The 22100-nt window shown below is 39.1% G+C and overlaps 1 pseudogene across 1 annotated transcript in view; it reads left to right on the top strand.

The window, feature by feature from the left end:
• The window catches only part of LOC311204711, a 111079-nt pseudogene that overhangs the window by 74562 nt on the left and 14417 nt on the right, over window positions 1–22100 (top strand). The window lies entirely within an intron of this gene.

The raw sequence follows: 22100 nt of genomic DNA, 5'->3' as shown, positions 1-22100 counted from the left end.
ACATCCACAGAAGATTTATTGGGATTTAGGTCTGACTTTTCATATGCTTATTAAAGATTTTTAGTTAAAGAAAAAAAAAAGCTAAACTTGCAAACTAGCAGATGCTCAAATAATTGTGAAATATTTTGCTATGAATAAAAGATTGCTACCACCTGTTTCAACATTTACATTTGCTTATAAGTAGAACGTCGTCTTTAACAACAGTTGGTAATATGTTAGGAGCAAGACTCCATGTCATCATATTTTTCCATAGGTGGTTGCCAGCCAACAAGACTAAACCAGCAAGCACTGCAAAGGTCAAAAACCAGTCTGCACTCATGTTGTACTTGATAATGTATTCAGTTTTGATAAAGCAGACAGAAGTGTTCAATAAGTACAGACCTCCAAAAAGATCTTAACGCCATGTGCTGCTAGTTGAAGACAGAATTTCCACTGTTCAACTAAAAACTTTGTAAACAAGAACAGGTTTTTTAATGAATAACTTGAAACCTAAAACCCAAACACTGAAACATAAGAACATTCTTACTAGTCTCTGTGTTTAGTTTAGTAATGGCCCAGCAAAACAATTGCTGCCAGCCTTGTTAATTATAACTACGTTACTAAACTTCAAGAACTTGACTATGAAGTGTATATCCTCTGATATACACATATGCATATAAATTCCTATGAGCCAGATAGAGCAAAGAGAAAATCTGAATTGCACAAAAATAATATAATAGAGGGTATTAATAAAACACAAAAGTAACTAAACATTGGCTAGCTTCTTTCTGTGTTCAAAAGCATAAAATTTATGAATGGTGCAATTGGGAAAAACTTGGAAAATATGTTTAGTAATCTTCTTAAATTTTACTAAAATGTTGTACATTTTATAAAAAATGAAGTCTTTTGCAGTATCTTTTTTATTTCTTAGTAAATTATCTTTAATGAATGCAGCAAACAGTAGTAAATGTTTTCAATGTAAGTTACTGTTTCCATCTACAGTTACGTAGGGAAATTTAAAGTACTTTAACTTCCCGAAATAAAGAACATTTTGTATGCAGAGCTGTTACTGAAATTACTGAACTCTTCCTCTTACAAAAGCTAGTTTCATATATAACTTTGTGAGGCAAAAGCCATTTAGAATGAAGATTTCCAATTTGCATTAAAGTCTCCAGACGAATTTATTAGGAATAAAAAAAAGGAGGGGGATAAATTATCAACATTTGTAAGCAGAATTTAATTAATTTTCACTGAAGATCTTAATGCCTGATGACAGGGAAGAGGGTGCATTCAATTACCAGTGACATATTTTCTGTATTCTACCCATTAATGTATGTAATTTTTGACAAATTGAAAATATTGTGATAAGCTTTTGAGTTTTCAGTGAAGATTTACTTCATTTTTTGGCAGATAAACATCCTAAAGATTGCATCTGCAGTACTCACATGTTAACCCTTCACAATTCTTATTTGCTATTTAAAGGATGTGTGAGAGATTAAAAAAAAGCAGACAAGCCTACTTGACCAAAAAAGGACTAAGGATTTTCTTTCCAAACAGCATCTGCATTGATCATAAAACCATACAAGGAAAAGCAGTTGAGGTATTCTTTCCTAACTATCCTTTCTGATGGTCCCAGACTAAAGATTAAAAATCCTGAATGAAACGGAATGGGAGTACTAAGCAAGGAAGACAGTACCTTCTTAGAGTAAGCTTCTATTATTTACAGAATTTAATGGTTACTGGGAAGGCATGGAAGAAAGGAGAGAGTGGGGGTTACAACCAAGTGCTGGGCAGGAGAAGAAAGTGCAGAGAGTGAGGAGGACAAAATGTTTTGGAGTGTTATTTAGCATAGGCAGAGCTTAGTGTTAGGAAAAAGACAATGGAAAAAGCTACCTGGCAACACAAGGTTCAAAGTGTGTATAATTATGACAGCAGTAAGCATTGATTGTTTTCCTCAGAATCAAAAAAACCTACTGATTTTTGCAATGGATGAAAATAATAAAAGCAAGCAAGTTCCTCCCTACAGATGAGCGAAAAGGTGTCACTTTTATCTGGAAGCTACTCCAGGTACTATTATTTCCTACTACCACTGGTTTTTGAGATCTTGAGGAGTTAACGTGTTGCAATTCTTACTTTCCAAGTCCTACCACTAGTGGATTTTTTTTTTCCCCTCTTGTGAATTCGTTTTGGTTTTTAAACTGGGAAAGGCTGGGAGCTCTGGATCTTTTCAGCCTGGAGAAGACAGAGGGGATCTGACTAATGCTTGTAACTATCTAAAGGGTTGATGTCTAGAGGATGGGGCTAGACTCTTCTTGGTGATATGCAGTGACAGGACAAGGGGCAGTAATGGGCACAAATGGGAACATAGGAAATCCTGTCTGAACAGGAGAAAATAATTCTCTACTTTGAGGGTAACAAAGCATTGGAACAGGAAATTCAAGACCCACCTGGACACAATCCTGTAAATTCCATGATGAAATAGAGCACTTGTGACAATCTGAATTCTTCATATTATTTATATAATGCATTTATTATAGTGTATAGGTAAATATAAAATAAATTTATTTACTGAATTGGTTTGATTTTTGCTTTTTTGTTGGGGGGGGTGGGGAGGGGCAGGGAGAGGGTGGACTGAAATTCCAGAAGCTAATGACAATTGATTATTCTGTAGTCAGAAATTCATACACTGCTAAGGCCTTTTATCACAAGCTGAATACTATTAACATAATCGCAGTAAGTCGTTGTTATTCAGACAGTACCACATGCCCCAAAACAATGAGACATATAGTTCCCATGCTGATAGTTTCCTCCAACTCAGGAAAAGCTGACTTTATAAGAAAGATATTAAATTATATTCAATGACAACGTATACTGGATTGGGGCAGGTTGAAGACTGCAGTAAATGAATGGAAATCCAAAGTGAGGAAATAATTCCAAGTAGCTCCTAAAAGACAAAAAAAGGCTGACTAGCAGGGGTAGGAAAATGAAGTGAAAAATACAAGGTCCTGACATGACAGCACTGATTAGCTTCAAACAGCAAGGAACAGCAGAAACTAAGGGCAAAACAAAAAGAGAACCTGGGAAGTATTTCACAATGTAATGAATTGTTGCTTACCTGTATCCCCACATTTGCTGTAAATTAACACATTCTGTACTTGTTCATAATAACATTATGAACAGGATACGAGACATAAAGTGTCCACATATTTGTGTTTTAAAATGTCACAATAAGCCAGGACATCTTGTCTCTACATATAAGGAACCTCTGCCGCATGCTGGTGGTAAACAGCACTAAGTTTGGTGATTTTAAGTCAGCAGTACTCACTAAACGCACTTTCATATACAGTCAATGGAACAAAAGAGTCACCACCTGAATCTGTTAAATGAATATATAGATGCTCACCTGAAATTAATATGAATCACCATCTGGAGATGGATTTTTCTCTTCCAAACCTACACAGGAGATAAGTTCACTGGCTTCAGGTGTATAAATTGTAGCTGCTTACTTAGTGAATGTGAAACTTACTTACACCTTGCTAACAAGGAAAGATGGTAAAACCATGATCCACTGGTGTCACGTCCCACCAGCTGGGCACACCATAGAGATTTAGACCTGCCTGTCCCATCCCAGCAGATGGGTATGTGTAGAGTTAAACTCTTCTACCTGCCCATGGGGTAGTCTGTTAAAAGCCCATGGTGTGGCTGTTAAAAGCTAGTCTCTTTTAACAGCCACACCAGCAAGATTAGATTAGCTCCTGTCATCCTCTGTGTGGTACTCAGGGGTAACAACAATTATCCAGGAGCTCCAAGAAAAACACAACTTTACCTAAAAGTGAGTACAATTACAATGCTTTGCCAACAAAACTGCACTACATATTTGGAGTAAGGGATTACAGTTAGCTGAACTTCACAAAACTGGAAGCAGCATTTCTGTTATGTGCTGAGAATACGGTTATAAATTGAGAGAGGTGAGAGAGCTTGATAAAGTGAATGAAAGAAGATATCAGGACCCAGGGGCAGATCACCTACAAAGCTGTAGTCCTTGGGTGCAGGTGTCCCAAATCTGCATCTTTTACCCTCCCTGGCCCCACCCTTCTGGGGAGGCAGAGCATCTCTTGGGCAGACTCAGTGCTGAGCTGCAGACTGTTCTGGAAAGGAGTTGGTGGGGAAGGGAGGTCCCAAGTGGTTATCTGTCCCCCCCAACCGGACTGATGGAGTAATAACCCTATTCAGGGGCCTCACACAGGTTTTTGTAAGAAGGCTCGACGAGAATGCTGGATATTAAATTGACTGAATTCCAAAGAGCTTTTAAAAAGATGAGGAAACCAAAGCAGGAAGAAATACAGAAGTTTGACTGCTTGTGTCTGACTATGCTTTTTTTTTTTTTTAAACTTGTCCAAGGGCAATGATGTCAATGATTCACCTAACAGAACAGGTGGTCTGTAAGAACAGAGCACCTGGAAGTTTTTAGTACTAGAAAAACTGGGAGTCAATACAGACAAGGCCGTATCTCTTGTTAAAATGGGACAATCACAGGCTGGCTCACATCAGTAGATGAGAAACAGCTTAAATCATCAGCAATGATAGACAGTTGTGGGTGAATATTGGCAATTGAACTTCTGAGCTCTCAAGTACTAGCCTGCCACCTGCAACCAGGAAGGCTGTTGACTATGACTGGGTAAGCAACTGAGAAATTGTGTGAGAATCAGGTAAGTGAAAGCTCTACCCTCTTCTTTTTTTTTTTTTTTTTTTAAATAAACCTGAGTATACAGATCCACTATAGCTTGTCATTACTTCTCATCTTTGAACTTGCATCCACGCTGCTTAGGACTACCTGCTTCTGGGCAAAATTTGGATAGAAAAGCAGTGGTTAATGCCATCCAAATTGGAGCCAAAGAGTATATCAACTCCTGAAGCTCAATTCCTGGTTGCTTTTCATTTAACAGTCTAAACATGCCCACCGGAACCACTTCCATACAATTATAAGAGGCTGACCTCTGATCTGCATGCAGACCTAGAAAGCCTGCTTGAATTCAGCAGATTATTCTTTTCTATCCCAGAACTATGCAACTCAACAGAACAACCTAATGAGTTTCTATTCAAGCATCTCCAAGAGGGCTGCAACAAATCCCATTACAGTTTGCAAACAGAATCTACATATTATCATGTTTGAAACATTTTGCTCATACCTTGTTCAGATAATACAAACCAGAGTCTTACACCTGCTGATAGCACACCTTCTTGTCCCATGTTTACAAGGTAGAGAAGAGCAAAATACCTGATTTGGAATACAGTTGTTTTATTTTACAATTACATGTTTATGCTTTGACACTGTATTATTTCAGGGCCAAAATAGAGTCTTGCCTGATAAGTCTGTTATATGTCCTTTCTTCTTGCAACAGAGGAAATCTGGAATAAAGCAATTGCCTTCATTGGAGACACACAGTTTTAAAATAGAATTTCATTGACAGCTTTGGACATTATAGGTCTGGAGGGAGGACTGAATGAATTACTAGTAGTTGAAAAAAAAAATACTTTTTCTTTCCTATAATAGCATCTAATCAGCATTTCTTATTATCTTAGGGTAGGATTTTTCATTTTAAAATGTAATTTTATTTCCTCCTTCTCACTCATTTCACAATATAAGCTGTCACAAAACATACTGTCCAGGCAAGTATGGGGTTGGGAGGAATAATTTCTCTTTAAGGTGGGGGGAATAGTATTTCCAGTTAGTATAATATAAACCATGCTGGGTTTTGATGAGCTTGCTGCTTTTCTATAAATGTATTTACCCATAAATGCTACTGCATGTAAACAAATTAAAACAAGCCTTATCTATTAATCAAGCTGAAATTCTACCACGTAGGCAGACATTTGATTCATAATGCAGAAGACATTCACTGTCCTCCCTTACCACATTTCCACTTACTAATGAAATACCACAGATGCAGTATCTCATACTGAATAGCCTCAAACTTATTTAAATTCCAATTTTTAATTTGTCAGCAATATTCCACGTTGAATTTACACTAATTTCCAAGAGCACTATGAAACTTAAATTAGATGAAACCAACCTACACCATTTTTTTCCCCTTGGAAACACGCTAGTAGGAAATTATGCTCTTTGTATATGACCCCAAGCATGGCAGGTTATATATTCCAACATACACCGTGAAATTCATTAATATGGGGAGTGTGTGAGGATTAATTTATCTTCTTATATTTTCTATCATTCCCAGTGGTATAATACTGTATCTTTTTTCATTCATGGGATTAAAAAAAAAATTGTAACCATCCTGTACAGTTTTATAACAGAAAGTTGAATGTAGAGACAAGTTGCACAGATAGCTTGAACTTAAAGTAAATACCGACAGCTAGGGAATGTCTTCTATCTAATTTTTCATTTATCTAATTGAAATGGCATCTCAAACTTTTTATATATAGCTGATATTGCTGTAATAAAAAAAAGTTTTCTTCAAAATATAATTTTGCAGTCAGGGAATGAATTTCCTCGATTTTAGTCCTGTCACATAATTTAAAAAATAAAGATAACCTATTTCCATTTTCCCCTAAGATTGCATAAGGTTTAAATGAAGCTGTCATGACAGAAATGTAAAATGTGAAGAATAGTCTAAAAGATTACAAAAAACTTTCACTTATGCTATGGCTCTGCTATCAAAGGCTATTTGTTCCAATTTTCATACTAGCAGATGATGCAGTGTATGTCACCATGACTAGAAAAAGAACAAAATAGATAGAGTGTATAGAAGAGGGAGAGGGAAAATATTGTACGAATGATCTAAAAAAAAAAACCCCAAACAAACCAACAAATAAACTATTAAAATATAATAGCCTCCCTAAAAAATTTACTTTGGTAGCTGCCCCCATATTTAAACAAATACAATAGCAGGGGAAGGGTGTGGTTCGACAGTTTATGAAATTTATTTCTCTCAAAACACAAGATTATATGTCTGACGTGTTTGGATTTGGGATGTTGTAATGATGGACAAATAGTACTGCTTATATTGTATTTTATATATTTTATATTGAAAATATATAAAATACCCGTGCACATTGTAGTAGATTTTGTTTTCAGGATGGACTATTGAGGTGTTTTAGCCCCGGCTAGAAGCCAAATGCCCACCAAAGGCGCTCTAGCTCTACCACCCCCCTTTTCAGCCGAAAAGGGGAGAAAAATATATATTGGGAGGCTTAGGATTCAGGATAAGGACAGAGAGGGATCACCCTGCAATTACTGTCACGGGCAAAACAGACTCAGCACAGAATAAAGCAAACTAATTTATTACGTTACCACTACACACCCAGTGAAACCAGAGTCGGGTAATGAGAAGTGCGGTCAGATCTTAAAGCACTTTCCCCCCCATCCCTTCCCTTCTTAGCAGACTTAAACTTCATTCCCGATTTTACTCCCTTCTTCGCCCGCAACATGGCGCGGGGAGGGGCAGGGAATGGGGAGTGGGGTTCCAGTCAGTTCCTCACAAGCTACTTTCTTTCTCCAGATCTTAACACACCCTTCCCCTGCTGCATCGTGGGGTCCCACCCACGGAAGACAGTCCTCCACGAACTTCTCCAGCGTGAATCCTCTCTATCGGGGAGTCATCTCCTCACCCCTTGCCTCAGCGCAGCTCCCTTCCATGGGGGGCTGACTTTCGGGCCCAGACTCCTCCGGCCTGGTACCCAGGGAGTCACAAGTTCCCCGGCAAACCTGCTGCGGCATGGATCGATCTCTCCGCAGGCTCTGGATGATCTCTGCTCCCCCTCATTATCCATGGGCTGCAGGGAGACAGCCTGCTTCACCATGGTCTTATCCATGGGATGCAGGGGAATGTCTCTCTGGCGCCTCATTCTTCCCCTCCCCCCCCTCGCTTCTTCCCTGGCCTTGGTGTCTGTGCAGCTTCTTACATCTCCTCACTCCATTGTCTGGTGGCAAAATGCACCTGCTTTAAGTTTTTTTTTCTCTCCTAAATGTGATTCCCAGAGGTGCTGTGACCATCGCCGATGGGCTCGACCCTGGTCAGCACGGACTCTGGCCTTGAATCGAGGGCCTCCAGAGACCTTATGGCTGCTTTTAGCTTCTAGCACCCAGCTACGCAAAACTGCGACAACTATCTCAGCAAGGACTGCCAATCCCTGATGCCACTGTTGTTACAGGAAGACAACGGACAGCGGGGGGTTAGCGGCAAATATATATATATATACATATTTAAAACCCACGTGTAGATTCAATACGTTACTGCTGCAGGTTTCATGGATAAAATGGAGAAATGCACTACTACAGTTCACAAGCACGACTACGCTTATCACAACCGCAAGAGACTCAACACAATGCACTGCTGCCCACACAGCAGAGTCACGCCACGCGGTATCACCGCCCGCGGGCAAGTCACAAGGTTCCGCATTACAACCACTGCAGGTTCGTGGAACTCGCTACTACAACTCACAAGCGCACTAAGTACAGTCACCCCAGACTACAATCTTAAAGCATATCAAATTTTCACTTACCCCTCTGCAGGTAAGGGTTCTCGTTAGCCGAGCCAGAATACTGGCCAAGGGGGAAGAGTCTCCTCCCAGATTTGGAGAAGCCGCTCCCGCTTTAAAGACGGAATCTGAGGGGTTTTATTTGCTTTTACGTCTTTGCCCACGTGACAGTAGGCAGGACTGTTCCAGGACTGGACAGTAGCACCTTCTATGTTTGTCATTAGCAGTGTTCCCCCTTATCTTATGCCCTATCTTTTTGCATATCTTTGTATTGTCTGGGCCCATTGAAGCCAAATGGAGGCCCCCTGGCTTGCCTTTATATTACTGGTAGGCAGCTGAATAGCGGTGTGATTGCTACTCAGGGTTTACTGTTTGTTGAAGGCATTCGAGGCTCAACCCAGGTTTCAGGTTTTGCATTATGCAGCGCTGCCCTGTTTAGTCTCTGTAAGCAGAGTTGTTTAGTCTCTATAAGTTGTTTAGTCTCTGTAAGCAGAGACTGAACTACAGCAGAGACTAAACAACTCAAGTTTGAGCTATTTACACAACTGCAGAGATGGGGTCTCAAGGCAACCCAAGGCTGAGCCGCTTGAACACCCCCCACCCCCACCACCACTCCCCCACCCGAGTGTCCTGGTGCACTAGACATTACAGAAACCTGTTTGTGGACCTCTGAGCCAGACGTTACCACAGTACTGACACATGTGGCAGATGCAGCTGGTCCACAGGTCACAGCATTGCCCTAAATTTGTGAAATAACTTCAAGCAGTCTGTAACGCATACTCTTTATTGTGTACCTACCAGAACATTCCCAAGCCTAAGCTATCCTCTTTCTTACAGAGCCATTCTCCAAACTGAAGCCGTGCTTGAAGAAATCAAAACTCAATAACCAGGTTGGTTATGAAGCAGGTATTCTTTATTGCATTGCTGGGCACACAGGGGATCGCTCCTCCTAATGTGTGCACCGTTCAAGGCAAAACTTCCTAATTTTATACAAAGTAGTTTTACATATTCATTACATTTCTTTAGAAAAGGTTTGGTTATACAAATTATTTCCAGTAAGTCCTTTACATTAAGTCCTCCCAAACAGAACATGCACAGTGACATTCAGGTGGTCTTCTGGTGATCTTCAGGGATGAAGGCTGGATGTCTTCCTCTCACTTAACTTTTTACCTCTTCTTTCAGGGCATGCTCTTTGTGTTTTTCTTCATGGTCTTACAAGCATCATCTTGTTAAAACTAGTTTCAACCTCAAGCAGGATGCACGTAAACAATTACAACATATTACCCTTTCTCCGATTGGTTACTAAATTACAATGGAGTTATCAGAAACATGCTATTCTACCAAGTTATGTTAGCTCATTACTTCCTTATCTCTAAGGTTGTTCCGCTTCTGCAGTTCAACTATGCAGCTCTTTTTATTAAAATTACACTAAGGATATATAAAATCACTTAATTTTATGCCAATTTCTTTATCTCAAAGCAACTCAGATAGTTTTCCAGGAAAACATTCTGGATCATGAAGTTGTTCTGAATCAGAAGTTCAAAGAGCAACAGCTGTCTCCTGAACTGTTACAGGCATGATTTAGCTACCCAAGTATTGCATACTGCACCATGTAAGAGTTTCTGGAGCATCTTGGTCATTGATATGAGACAGGTGGACACAGTACCTCAACTACAGCTTTGTGTCCTCCTGAGGCAGCATCTGTCATGGCAAATGAATCCTGTCTTTGGTATCTGAAGAGTGATTGTCCTGGTTCTAGCCAGGCCAGTGTTAACCTCCCCGGTCTTACAATTTATATAAAAACTACTTTTGTTTGTTTTTTTCTCCAATATACAGACATGAAACAGTAACTGAAGGCATAATTGTGGTTACTGTATAAGTGAAATTATTAAGTATTTACTTAGTCCAACTTTCAGGGGACTGTGTCTTCAGACAGTTCCTTAAGTTGTGTCTCTCTTGCCTGGGAGTTCAACAGCTGTAATTTACAGGAATACCTTACCTGAACTGTTGCATTATTAATTTCAGGTAGTTTATTAGAGCTGGTGTTCCCATGGAGACAGGGTTTTGATATTCATTGCACATTATACTGCTACTATTCTATGAACTCTGTGAAAATAATCAGTATTAATTATATGCATTTTCTATTCAAATTGCTTGATAAATGTGATATGATGGTGACACTATTCAATTTACAAGCAAGTATTAAGCTACCTTTTTCCAGACTATGTTGCAATGACTACTTTCAAGCATTTAATATGTTGATCCATGAAGATCTTCAGGAAAAGAGGGAAAAATATGACCTTTGGAAGAAGGGGGAGGTGTCTTGGGCCGACTATAGGAATTTCGTGAGATCATGTAGGGAGAAAGTCAGAAGGACTAAAGCTGAACTGGAACTCAGACTGGCCAGTTCTGTAAAAGATAATAAAAAATCCTTCTATAGGTACATTAACAGTAAGAGAGTCAAGGAGAATCTCCAGCCCTTATTGGATGCTGAGGGAACGTTAGTGACAAGGGATAAGGACAAGGCTGAGGTCCTTAATTCCTTCTTTATCTCAGTCTTTAATAATACAGTTGGATATTCCCTGAGTACTCATCCTCAGGAACTGGCTGGCAGAGAGGGGAGGAATAGCAAAATTCCCATGGTTAAGGAGGAAATGATTAGCGACCTACTTGGCCAGTTAGATACCCACAAGTCAATGGAGCCAGTTGGGATTCACCCGAGGGTGCTGAGAGAACTGACAGATGTGCTTGCCAAACCCCTTTCCATCATCTATCAGCAATCCTGGCAGACTGGGGAAGTTCCACTCGACTGGAGGCTGGCAGATGTTACCCCCATATATAAGAACAGCCGGAAGGAGGATCCGGGGAACTACAGGCCTGTCAGTCTGACCTCAGTCCCGGGGAAGATCATGGAGAGGGTCATCTTGGGAGCTATCATGCAGCACATGTGTGATGGCCAGGGGATCAGGCCCAGTCAACATGGGTTTACAAAAGGTAGATCCTGTCAAACTAACCTGATCACCTTCTATGACAAGGTGACCCGCTTAATGGACAAGGGGAAGGCTGTGGATGTGGTCTACCTGGACTTCAGTAAAGCCCTTGACACGGTTTCTCACAGCATTGTGATTGAGAAACTGGCTGCCACGGGCCTTGACAGGTGGACCCTCAATTGGATTAAAAGCTGGCTGGCTGGATGGGCCCAAAGGGTGGTGGTGAATAGAACAAAATCCAGCTGGGGGTTGGTCACAAGTGGCGTCGCCCAGGGCTCAGTCCTGGGTCCAGTCTTGTTCAACATCTTTATCAATGACCTTGATGAAGGGATTGAATGCTCCCTCAGTAAGTTTGCAGATGACACTAAACTAGAAGGAAGTGTTGATCTGCCTGAGGGTAGGAAGGCTCTTCACAACGAGCTGAACAGACTGGACAAACGGGATGAAGTTTAACAAGGCCAAGTGTAGAGTGCTGCACATGGGACATAACAACCCCATGCAGCGCTACAGGCTTGGGGGAGACTGGCTGGAGAGCTGTCAGGCAGAGAAGGACCTGGGGGTGTTGGTCGACTGCAGGCTGAATATGAGCCAGCAGTGTGCCCGGGCAGCCAAGAAGGCCAATGGCATCTTGGCTTGTATCAAAACCAGTGTGGCCAGTAGGTGTAGGGAGGTAATTGTGCCCCTGTACTCGGCACTGGTGAGGCCACACCTTGAGTACTGTGTGCAGTTCTGGGCTCCTCACCATAAGAAGGACATTGAGGTCCTCAAGCGAGTGCAGAGAAGGGCAACGAGGCTGGTGAAGGTGCTGGAGGGGAAATCCTATGAGGAATGGTTGAGGGAGCTGGGGATGTTTAGCCTGGAGAAGAGGAGGCTGAGGGGAGACCTTATCACCACCTACAACTACATGAAGGCAGGTTGTAGAGCGGTGGGCGATGGTCTCTTCAGCCAGGTGACAGGAGATAGAACAAGGGGAAATGGCATGAAGTTGTGCCAGGGCAGGTTTAGATTGGATATTAGAAAAAACATTTTTGCTGAAAGAGTTGTCAGGGCCTGGAACAGACTGCCCAGGGAGGTGGTTGAGTCACCTTTCCTGGATGTGTTCAGAAAAAGGGTTGATGAGGTACTTAGGGATATGGTTAAGCATAGGATGGGAATGGTTGGACTTGATGATCTTCAAAGGTCTCTTCTGACCTTGTGATTCTGTGATTCTTTTGCTTTCTAAATGGCATAGTTAGTGTAAGAAAAGTTAATGTAGGAATACAACAGAAGTTCAAAAAATAAGAATGACCTCTCTACTGGCTATGTCTAAAACTACTTGTACTACAATGTTAATTTTCAGAGTTAAAATTTGCAATTACTTGATAACATCCAGAGGAGCAACAAATGCTTTAAATTGTTTGGGCTTTATTGAGGCTGTGAACTCCATGAACTATGAACTTCATGAAGAATGTCAGATTCATCTCTGCCTAAATGGAATTCGGCCATCAGGTTTCAATGGATGGAAATGCATAGGACATTACGTCAGTGACAACTTGAAATACAGAAAGAAAGGCACCACTGTTTTCCTTTTATTTATTTTGGTTTGGTTTTGATATATAGAGAAAACTCTTAATATATTAGAAAGTCAAAGCTTCACAGGCCTTCACTTGATATTTCTAGTAAAATACAGGACGTAAACATAGTGTTGGATAAAATTAGGCATCCTCATTCTGTAAAGATATTTCTTTGCATTCTTATATATACTAAGTTCTACCTTATTCTGTAACCAAGTAACCATATGAAAGTGGCCAAGACAGAAATCTTAAAAAGGAAGGTTGTTTTTCTAATTTGTTTAGGTACCACCTAACATGTTGCAGGTGCTATCGTGAAGGAAATACGTCTCGAACTGTGGTACAATTGACACTTCTAGCCAAGGGCTCAGAGGACATTAATCTCACATCTCTTCTTAAATTTATACAAAAGAAAATGCTAAAAGAAAAAAGAAAACAAATAATGTAGTACATAGAATGTTAGTATTGCCATCAGCTGAGGAACACGTTGCCATCATCAGGCCTTGCAAAGGGATGTGCTATTTCCTCTGTTGTATCATTCTTTTCTAGCTACATTTCCTGGACTGAGCAATGAAAGACTAAATAACACTGAAATTCATCGGTACTTTCATTCCATAAACATTAGTAACCAGTAAAGTCAGCTTAGAAATATGATTTATTCAGCAGTGACATTACTAAGGAGACTACAAACATTACTGTGAGTGAGAGGTTTTATGAAATGTTTTTCCATTGAACGCCAATCTCATTATGACTTCTGAAATTCAGTCAAAAATTACATTCTTCAGCACAAAGATGAAAATTTCCATCAGGATGCATCTTAAGCTGAGCAAAAGAAAATGTGGCTGGATTTCCCTTATGCTATAAAAATACACTCAATATTTTATTTACTTTTAAAAGGGAATTGGGAGAAAATCTCTTTCCCAGCATGAGTATTGCATTGGATAGGTTTCATAGAAATTAACTGGTAGCGTACCTAAAAAAAAAAATCATTATCAGTGTGTTTAGTATTAGCAATGAGAACTGCCTGCTTTAAATAGGCTGATATGCAGCTAAACAAGTTTATATTTTGATATCTGAAACAGGATTTACTCCCCCATAAGAAATACTTGCAAAAAACAATGAAAGCAAGAAACCCTAAAACTTCTGCAGAAATTACAACTGAAATATATCTGGAGGAAAAATGGATACCCTATTTTCACAGCACAGACCCAAACACCTACAATTTTCTTAGTTTTCATGGACGGGTAGTTTTTGCTCATTCAAAATCTTAAAAGGTTTTTTTAATATATGCATGTGTGTGTATATATATCACAGAATCAAAGAATCACAAGGTCGGAAGAGACCTTTGAAGATCATCAAGTCCAACCATTCCCATCCCTAAGTACCTCATCTCCCCTCTTTTGAAGCACATCCAGGGAAGGTGACTCCACCACCTCCCTGGATAGCCTGTTCCAGGCCCTGAAAAGTCTTTCAGCAAAAAATTTTTTTCTAATATCTAATCTAAACCTGCCCTGGCACAGCTTCATGCCATTTCCCCTTGTTCTATCTCCTGTCACCTGGCTGAAGAGACCATTGCCCAACTCTCTACAACCTGCCTTCATGTAGTTGTAGGTGGTGATAAGGTCTCCCCTCAGCCTCCTCTTCTCCAGGCTAAACATCCCCAGCTCCCTCAACCATTCCTCATAGGATTTTCCCTCCAGCCCCTTCACCAGCCTGGTTGCTCTTCTCTGCACTTACTTAACAACCTCAATGTCCTTCTTATGGTGAGGAGCCCAGACATACTTGTATGTGTGTGTGTCTGTGTGTGTGTGTGTGTGTGTGTGTGTGTGTGTGTATATATATGTCTTTGCAACCACAAAAGTAGACATAAAGAAGAAAGACCATTAGACATCAGATCAGTGACGTTTTACCCACAGTGTCTCTGTTTCCTGTATATAGTATTTAATAGTATTTTTGGTATCACCTTCTACTGGGTAGAATAACACAAAGTTTGCCTGCTGCTTTTGTCTAAAAGGAGATTACTAAAAATATTTTTTTTTAAATTAATATCTATTCCAGACATTATATTGAATAATTACAACTTAAATTAGTCTTGATTATCCTCAGCTTATAAATTAAAAATTGGCCTTGTCAAAAGAGCATTTGTAAAATTTAAGGTAACATTTCAAATTGCTTTGTTGAACTCTAAATCACCTAGTGAGACTTACTGAGATGTTTGCAGTCTAAATCTATGTGTGCCTAAGAGTCTGTGTGCATGTGTGTACAGACAGTGTTTATATCACTGATAAAATATTATATATGTACTTATTTAACTGCTAAAATACAGATGTAGACATCTGGCTTCTAACAAAAATTCTTTTATAGGTACAGAGCCTAAGGAGTAGAATATTACTCATTCGGCATCCACAATTGCTGGATATATTTACAGCTTGTGTATAGGATTAACTACTGCAGCATTTATGGTTAATGGCAGCGATTAAATTTAAGTCTTCTAAATGCAGAAAATCAAAGAACCAGTATAAACTATAAACAAACTCTTTCATCCTGGATGCCTCCACATATGGAGACTTTGCTTCTACTTCAGAATTTTCAGTACACTCATGTAAGAATTACACATTAATCAGAAGCCAACACAACTCAAATCTAAAATTTGATCATCAGGAATTTCAAATGTGTTTCAGCTCCAAATCATAAACAAATAGATTTAGTTCTGAAGTACATGTGTGTATGTCGGAGAAAGACAGGTATTGACCTATAACAGTCAGTTGATACCTAGGGAAGCATTTGACTGCACAGTTAACCACTCTCCAGAAGTAGTTCCTTCTTTTTCTCACCAGCTCCCTTTCTCAGTACTTAATATGGGTGAACTTTATGAATATTTGGCAGCTAAACTTCAGTTGAGTTTAATCATGAGCACACAGAAAATAAGCACGGTGAAGTAACATCTACATTGTCTGTGTCTTAACTTTAAGTGTTTTCTTCATTTGCCATAAGGTTAACTTTTATGTGATATTTTCAGAGCATTTGAATTTTTGTTTTGTTTTTCTTCAACTGAAAGTCTTTAAGCCAAAATGAAACCTCAACTTTATTTAAAATATATTGTTTCAGAGGACAAGTTTCTTGTATATCAGAAAATAGACAAATTATATATTTTCTTTCAAGCAACTTTTTTAGGAGACATTGCTGTTACTGAGATCTTTTATAAAAACTGAAAATACTGTGGTCCAATGAAAATCTATTCATCATTTCATCTGTAATTTTCTTTTTTTTTTGTGAATTCTGCTAAAAGGAATGCAATAGATGATGTAATTTTTTTCTTGTTTCAGTGATTTCCTCCATGTGCCACATTCACTAACTCCTTCTATGCTTCCTTATGTGGAAAATGCTGGGAAATGTTGCTTTTGCAAATTGAAAAGGGTTATTGCATTGATGACTTGAAAGGTGAAGGACTCAGGCTGCCTCATCATCAATCCTTTGTAGAGGAATTTAGGAAGATACGGAAGTTTTGCTGTTAATTGTGTTAAAAGAATTATGGCGCAACCTATCTCTCAATTAGAATACACAGCCCTGTTAATGGATGCAGATGAAATTTGTATCCATACATCGGACAATTCTATAAGTGGTTGAATTGTGACTCAGGTAATGAGGTGGAATGTAAGTTATCTGGCTCCACAAACAGGTTTCTGCCATGTTCAGGTTATCAGGTGATTTATTGGGGGGGGGGGGGGGTGGTGTGTGGTTTGACTCAATTTTGTATTACTTTGGGGCCTTGTTCCAGAGGAGATAGCTCATGGGAAAGGTGCTGCTGCATAATTAAAACTGAAGCCTGGATGGGGACTCTGGATTCCTTCAACAAACTTTAGGTCCTAATTAAGCCCCACTATTCAGACAACAAACGTGTGTCCCGGACAAAAGGAATATTTATAACTTGGTACCCTGACAGACATGAAAGCGCCTAAGTTGAGCTCATAAATTTTGAAAAACTTAATCCATAGGGAAACAGGGGAGGGAAACTTTTACTTCACGTGTTCTTGTGATACCTATGGTGTTAATTAATGTTCATCAAATGTTAACAGTTATTATTGATTATTGGAAATGTCAATTGTTTGAATGTTTTGATTGTAGCTATTGGACTATTGTGCACACACTTTTCTTTTCCTTCCTCCTTACTTTACCCCTGTCCTCTACCCATCATGGAGCACCATCTATAAGATGGCAATATTGAGCCACGGGGTGGTATGAAAAACTGTGTCCCTCAACAAATGCCTGTAGCAGTGGACTTATGACTCAACATTGCTGAAATATTGCACCTCTTGCTATTACTGCTATTTGTGATAAAGGGGGCTTGCTAATAAGATGCTTGTAAAGGGTTGAGGAGGACTCGCTAACAGGATGGTTTGAAGTGCCATAGTGGTTATGTCAGAGGTGACCACAAATAAACAATGTCTCAGTTGAACAACTCTAGTGTTTCTAGTGTAGTTAGTCCGGAGTGATTAGTGTTCTTGGAATAATTTAATGTGGACCAAGGACTGATAAGAAGGAAACATCCCAATTATAGTTGCCCACCTGGAACAACCACAACTACACATGTGCCAGGGGAAGGAGGTGAAAAGTTCAACCTGATGAAGACTTTGAGCCTTCATCACTGAGACCCCCAATGACCACTACCATGAGGCAGTGTGCAGATGCAATTGGGAGGAGTTTATGGAAATCACCTCTTGGAACTCATTTTAACACGAAGCGGGACAGGTTATGAATATGTATAGGTGTATGAGGTAACCTAATGATTTCGGACGGGGATATAGTATAAAAATGCTACAAACTCTGACCAAAGGGGTGTCTACTTTGTTAGGTCCCCTGCTCTTGCAAGAACGTATAATAAATTACTGCTTCACTAACGTGTCTACCACAAGTCCTTTCTTAGGACCACTGGCATTTCTAACACTTACCACTATTTTTTTTACATGAAAAATGCATAGGGCATGTTCTAATAAGGTCTTAAGTTTCGTGGAGAAGAGCACTGGAATAGGCTGCCCAGGGAGGTGGTAGAGTCTCCTTCACTGGAGATATTCAAGTCTCGTCTGGATGCCTATCTGAGTGATATGAGCTAGGGAGCTGCTTTGGCAGGGGGGTTGGACCCAATGATCTCTTGAGGTCCCTTCCAACCCCTACGATTCTGTGATTCTGTGATTTGAATGAACAACCTGTGAGTTACCTTGACTTCATTTGTTCCAGGATAAATCTATTGACTTGTGATTGTCAATCACAATTCTTCCACAACAAAATGTTTTCTAAAATTCTAAATATTTCCAATTAAAAAAACCCCAAACAGCCCTCAGTGTCTGTTTCAGACTCTGCTGGCTATTATTGTGCCTAAGTTTCTATATCTTAATACACTCTTCTATATTAGTTCCTATATTTTATTCTGGATTATTTTTTCCTCAAGAGAAAGCAAGCTGACTATTTTATCCTCCTGACTGACTATCTTATGGTTATGCTATAGTCCATTTAAAGCATGGATTTTAAGCCACACTAATGTGCAATTGCATAAATGCAAACACATGGAAATACTACCTCAAGAGCAATTTCAACTATTAATGCAAGGGAAGATTAAACACAGGGTATTTGGGTATGCAGTACTACAAGCCCAATTGAACAGACAATTGCCAATGAACCTTTAAAAGTAGTTCTAGCACACATATAAAATAATTGCATATACAATTTGGCTTTGTCTTGCATTGTGCTTCATGGATTTATTTTTAAATAATAATTTACTTCTTACAGTATTGCTTCTTTCTGAGAAAATCATAATTCTTTTGGGTTTTATTTGTTTCCATGTAATTGGATTTATGATTTCTTTCTTTTCAGTTCTAACAGCATTTTTTTTCCCCAGATAAGAAAAAAAATACTACTAGGGAAGAATTTACTAAATAACTTTTATGTGTGTTTGTATTCATCAGTAACATTCTTGCAGTCTTCCAAAAAGAGTATATTTAGATAAAATTTCATAACTGGTCCATAAATAAATATATTTTTTAAACTTCTGTATTTTTTCTAAATATGTATTTTGTTTCTATCAGAACACATATGCAAAGGCATAGGAGTAAGAGAAACTAGAAGACTTTTGATACAAAATAATTTTGAAAACATACAGGTATCATCACTAGACAGTGTGGGCTCTTGACAACAAGTACTTTTGGTCCTAAAGCACTGAGCAAGCTGGGGAAAGCAGTTTCAACAAGTGTCTTTTTGTGCTTGACAAGAGAAAGGCACTAATCTGTACCCAACTTTCTATTTTGCCCAATCCACTGCCTAATGGAGGTGTATGAGCGGTTACAGAGCTGGTAGACTAAATTTAGCTCTTCAGAGTTGGCCTTAATTTGAAATTTTCCATGGCCTGAGCTTGCCTTTAACAAATACCAGTGAGTGACTCAAATTACACTACTTTGATCTTTTAATTTAGCGGATACACCTTGGATAGATGCATATGTAGCTCACTCAATATGCATTAAACAATGCAGGGAAAAATAATGACTGAGCATTCTTCACCCCTCTCTCTTTCATCCATGGCTCTCACAGCATGTCTGCCAATGTCGGATGATAGAAGTGAGGCTTCAGATCTATTCAGCCTTCCAGTTAGATCAGGACTGTGTCTATTCCAGGTTGTGCAATCTGAAAAAAAACAATGCATCCTGAGGTCTTGTTTAAACACGAACAAATTAATCACCTACCTCTTTAAGTAGGAAATGTTCCATTCAAAATTGCCACTGACAAATGGGTTTCGGGAAGCTTGATGGTAGTTTGTGTTGTTTTTTATTTCTTGCTATTTGTGGTAAAGGAAGACAGGGTGAGTTAATTTGGGAAAGAATGGATGAGAGAGATGAGATGCAGCTAATTTAGAAGCTCTGTAAAACTGTTTCTTTTCCTTGTACCACTTATGACAGGAAAGCAAATGCATACTTATAATAACTCTGTTGGCATCAGAGGAATTATACTGTGGAATAATTTGACCTTCAAAAACCAGATTTCCATCTCCTTACACCTTTCTGAAGTCACAGAAATACACTCTGAATAAACACAATAATTCTGGTATTTTTTTGGCTTGTATCTAATTCCCATGTAGAATTAAGTTATTAATTGGTGAAGTTATTAAAATGTGTGATGACCGTACTACCTCAAATCAATCCCCTCATTACTACATCACAATGAATAGTGTTTAAAATATTGTACCTCTTTGATATTGATTAAATATTGGCAAGGCATTATATGAGATTAAATAAATGCACTTTAAAGGCATTTGTCACATTGTCATGTGGTTAGTTCCACTTTTATTAAAATACAAGTTTCAAATATGCATAAAGATGTTTCAATTTGCCTTTATTATTATTTATTTATTGTTATTTATTACAATTTACTTGGTTGAAATGTAACATTTTATTTGGATTATTGTTTACTTTACATTAAGGTCAAAAAGTTCTTGGAGGCCATGTAGGATATTGCTATCTTTTTTCAGGCACCAATAGATACCTGTTATTCCTCAGCTGAATCCCAGCCTGACACTAGTGCTGATATTCCCAGAGGAACCCAGCTAGCTTTTCAGTTGAAGAGTCAGTAGGATGTCAATTCAACTACCTACACACCAGTGTCTAGTGTTATTCGAGACTCCTCTATAAACCTCCTGTGACCTCCAGGAGTTGCATCAGTAAGGTAAAAATCTCTCCAGGGCCCTGCATTCTCTCTGCCACTTCCATGCCAATGTGTGGGATTAGCTCTAGAGCACCTTGAATGTCACTGAAGAAAAGATTGTTTACAAGGCTAAAGATCTAGTTCAAGGTTTGAAATCCCAGTGGTTTCTGAGCAGCCTCAACTATTCGGTGACAACCACTTAACTAAAAAATTCTCTGGTCAAGTAGGGAACCTCTATTTGATGTTTATTGAGACAACAAACTACATATTGTGCTCTAAACTTGATATAGTGGCAGATATTTGGCATTTCTCTTCTTCTGTCGTCCGTCTAGGTTCTTCTCTGTTTAATCTCTTGGGGTGATTCCATTTAGTGTCATCAGAGACTGCCTAACATGCATTGACAAGTTGGATGCAATTTATTTGCCTCTCTGTAGGTATTTAGAGCAATATAAGATACTCTGATGTATCGTGGTATTTCACCTGACTGCCAGCTTCCACTCTGGTAGTTTTTAGTCTTTCATATGTCTGGGATGGTATCAAAACAGTTCCTTTTGTATAATAAAACAAATTCCAGAAAAAATGGGGATTTCATATCTACCTGAGTTCTGGATTTTTTTTTTTCCCCCTGCTGCCTAAGACTGCAGCATAGCCAGGGTTTTTTTTTTCAGTTGTCTATGGAAACAGGACAAGGGCCAATGGCTTCAAGTTGAAGCATAGGAAGTTCCGTGCCAATATGTGGAAGAACTTTTTCACAGTGAGAGTGACAGAGCCCTGGAATAGGCTGCCCGGGGGGTTGTGGAGTCTCCATCTCTGGAGATATTCAAGACCCATCTGGACGCCTACGTGTGCAATATGCCCTAGGGAGCTGCTTTGGCAGGGGGGTTGAACCCGACGATCTCTGGAGGATCCTTACAACCCCTACCATTCTGGTACTAGATAGTACATATCAGGGACTAGATAGTGATAATAAAGTCTACCATTGTGATCCACTCACTTTTTACACTAATTGTTCACAGTAGGTAAATATCTGGGCTGCAAATTATGAAAACAGCATAAGACATTAATATTTTGTTTAGTAGCTTTTGATTCTTGGGGGTTGCTAACAGAAGACTTACCTATGTAAAATATTTTACAATATTTAAAAAAAAATCTACCTGTAAGAAAATTTTAGTTATTCACTTTTCTGAACCCTCCAAAATAGTAAATTGAGGAATTAAAATAAGCATGGAAGGAATAGATGTCCAAAATTCTGACTAAAGGTCATGTCTTATTCAGCCACTCTGAAATAACAAGAATAAATGCATTATGCAATTTGTAGATAATATGTCTTTACATTTCTTGCATTACATGAAAGTTATATTACAAAGTATTCATATTTTGGCAAAACGCATCCAAA

This window comes from Gallinula chloropus, assembly GCF_964237585.1.
Source record: "Gallinula chloropus genome assembly, contig: HAP1_SCAFFOLD_174, whole genome shotgun sequence".
Lineage (NCBI taxonomy): Eukaryota > Metazoa > Chordata > Aves > Gruiformes > Rallidae > Gallinula > Gallinula chloropus.
The sequence above is the reverse complement of the archived record's forward strand: the minus strand, read 5'-3'. Positions and strand labels throughout refer to the sequence as shown.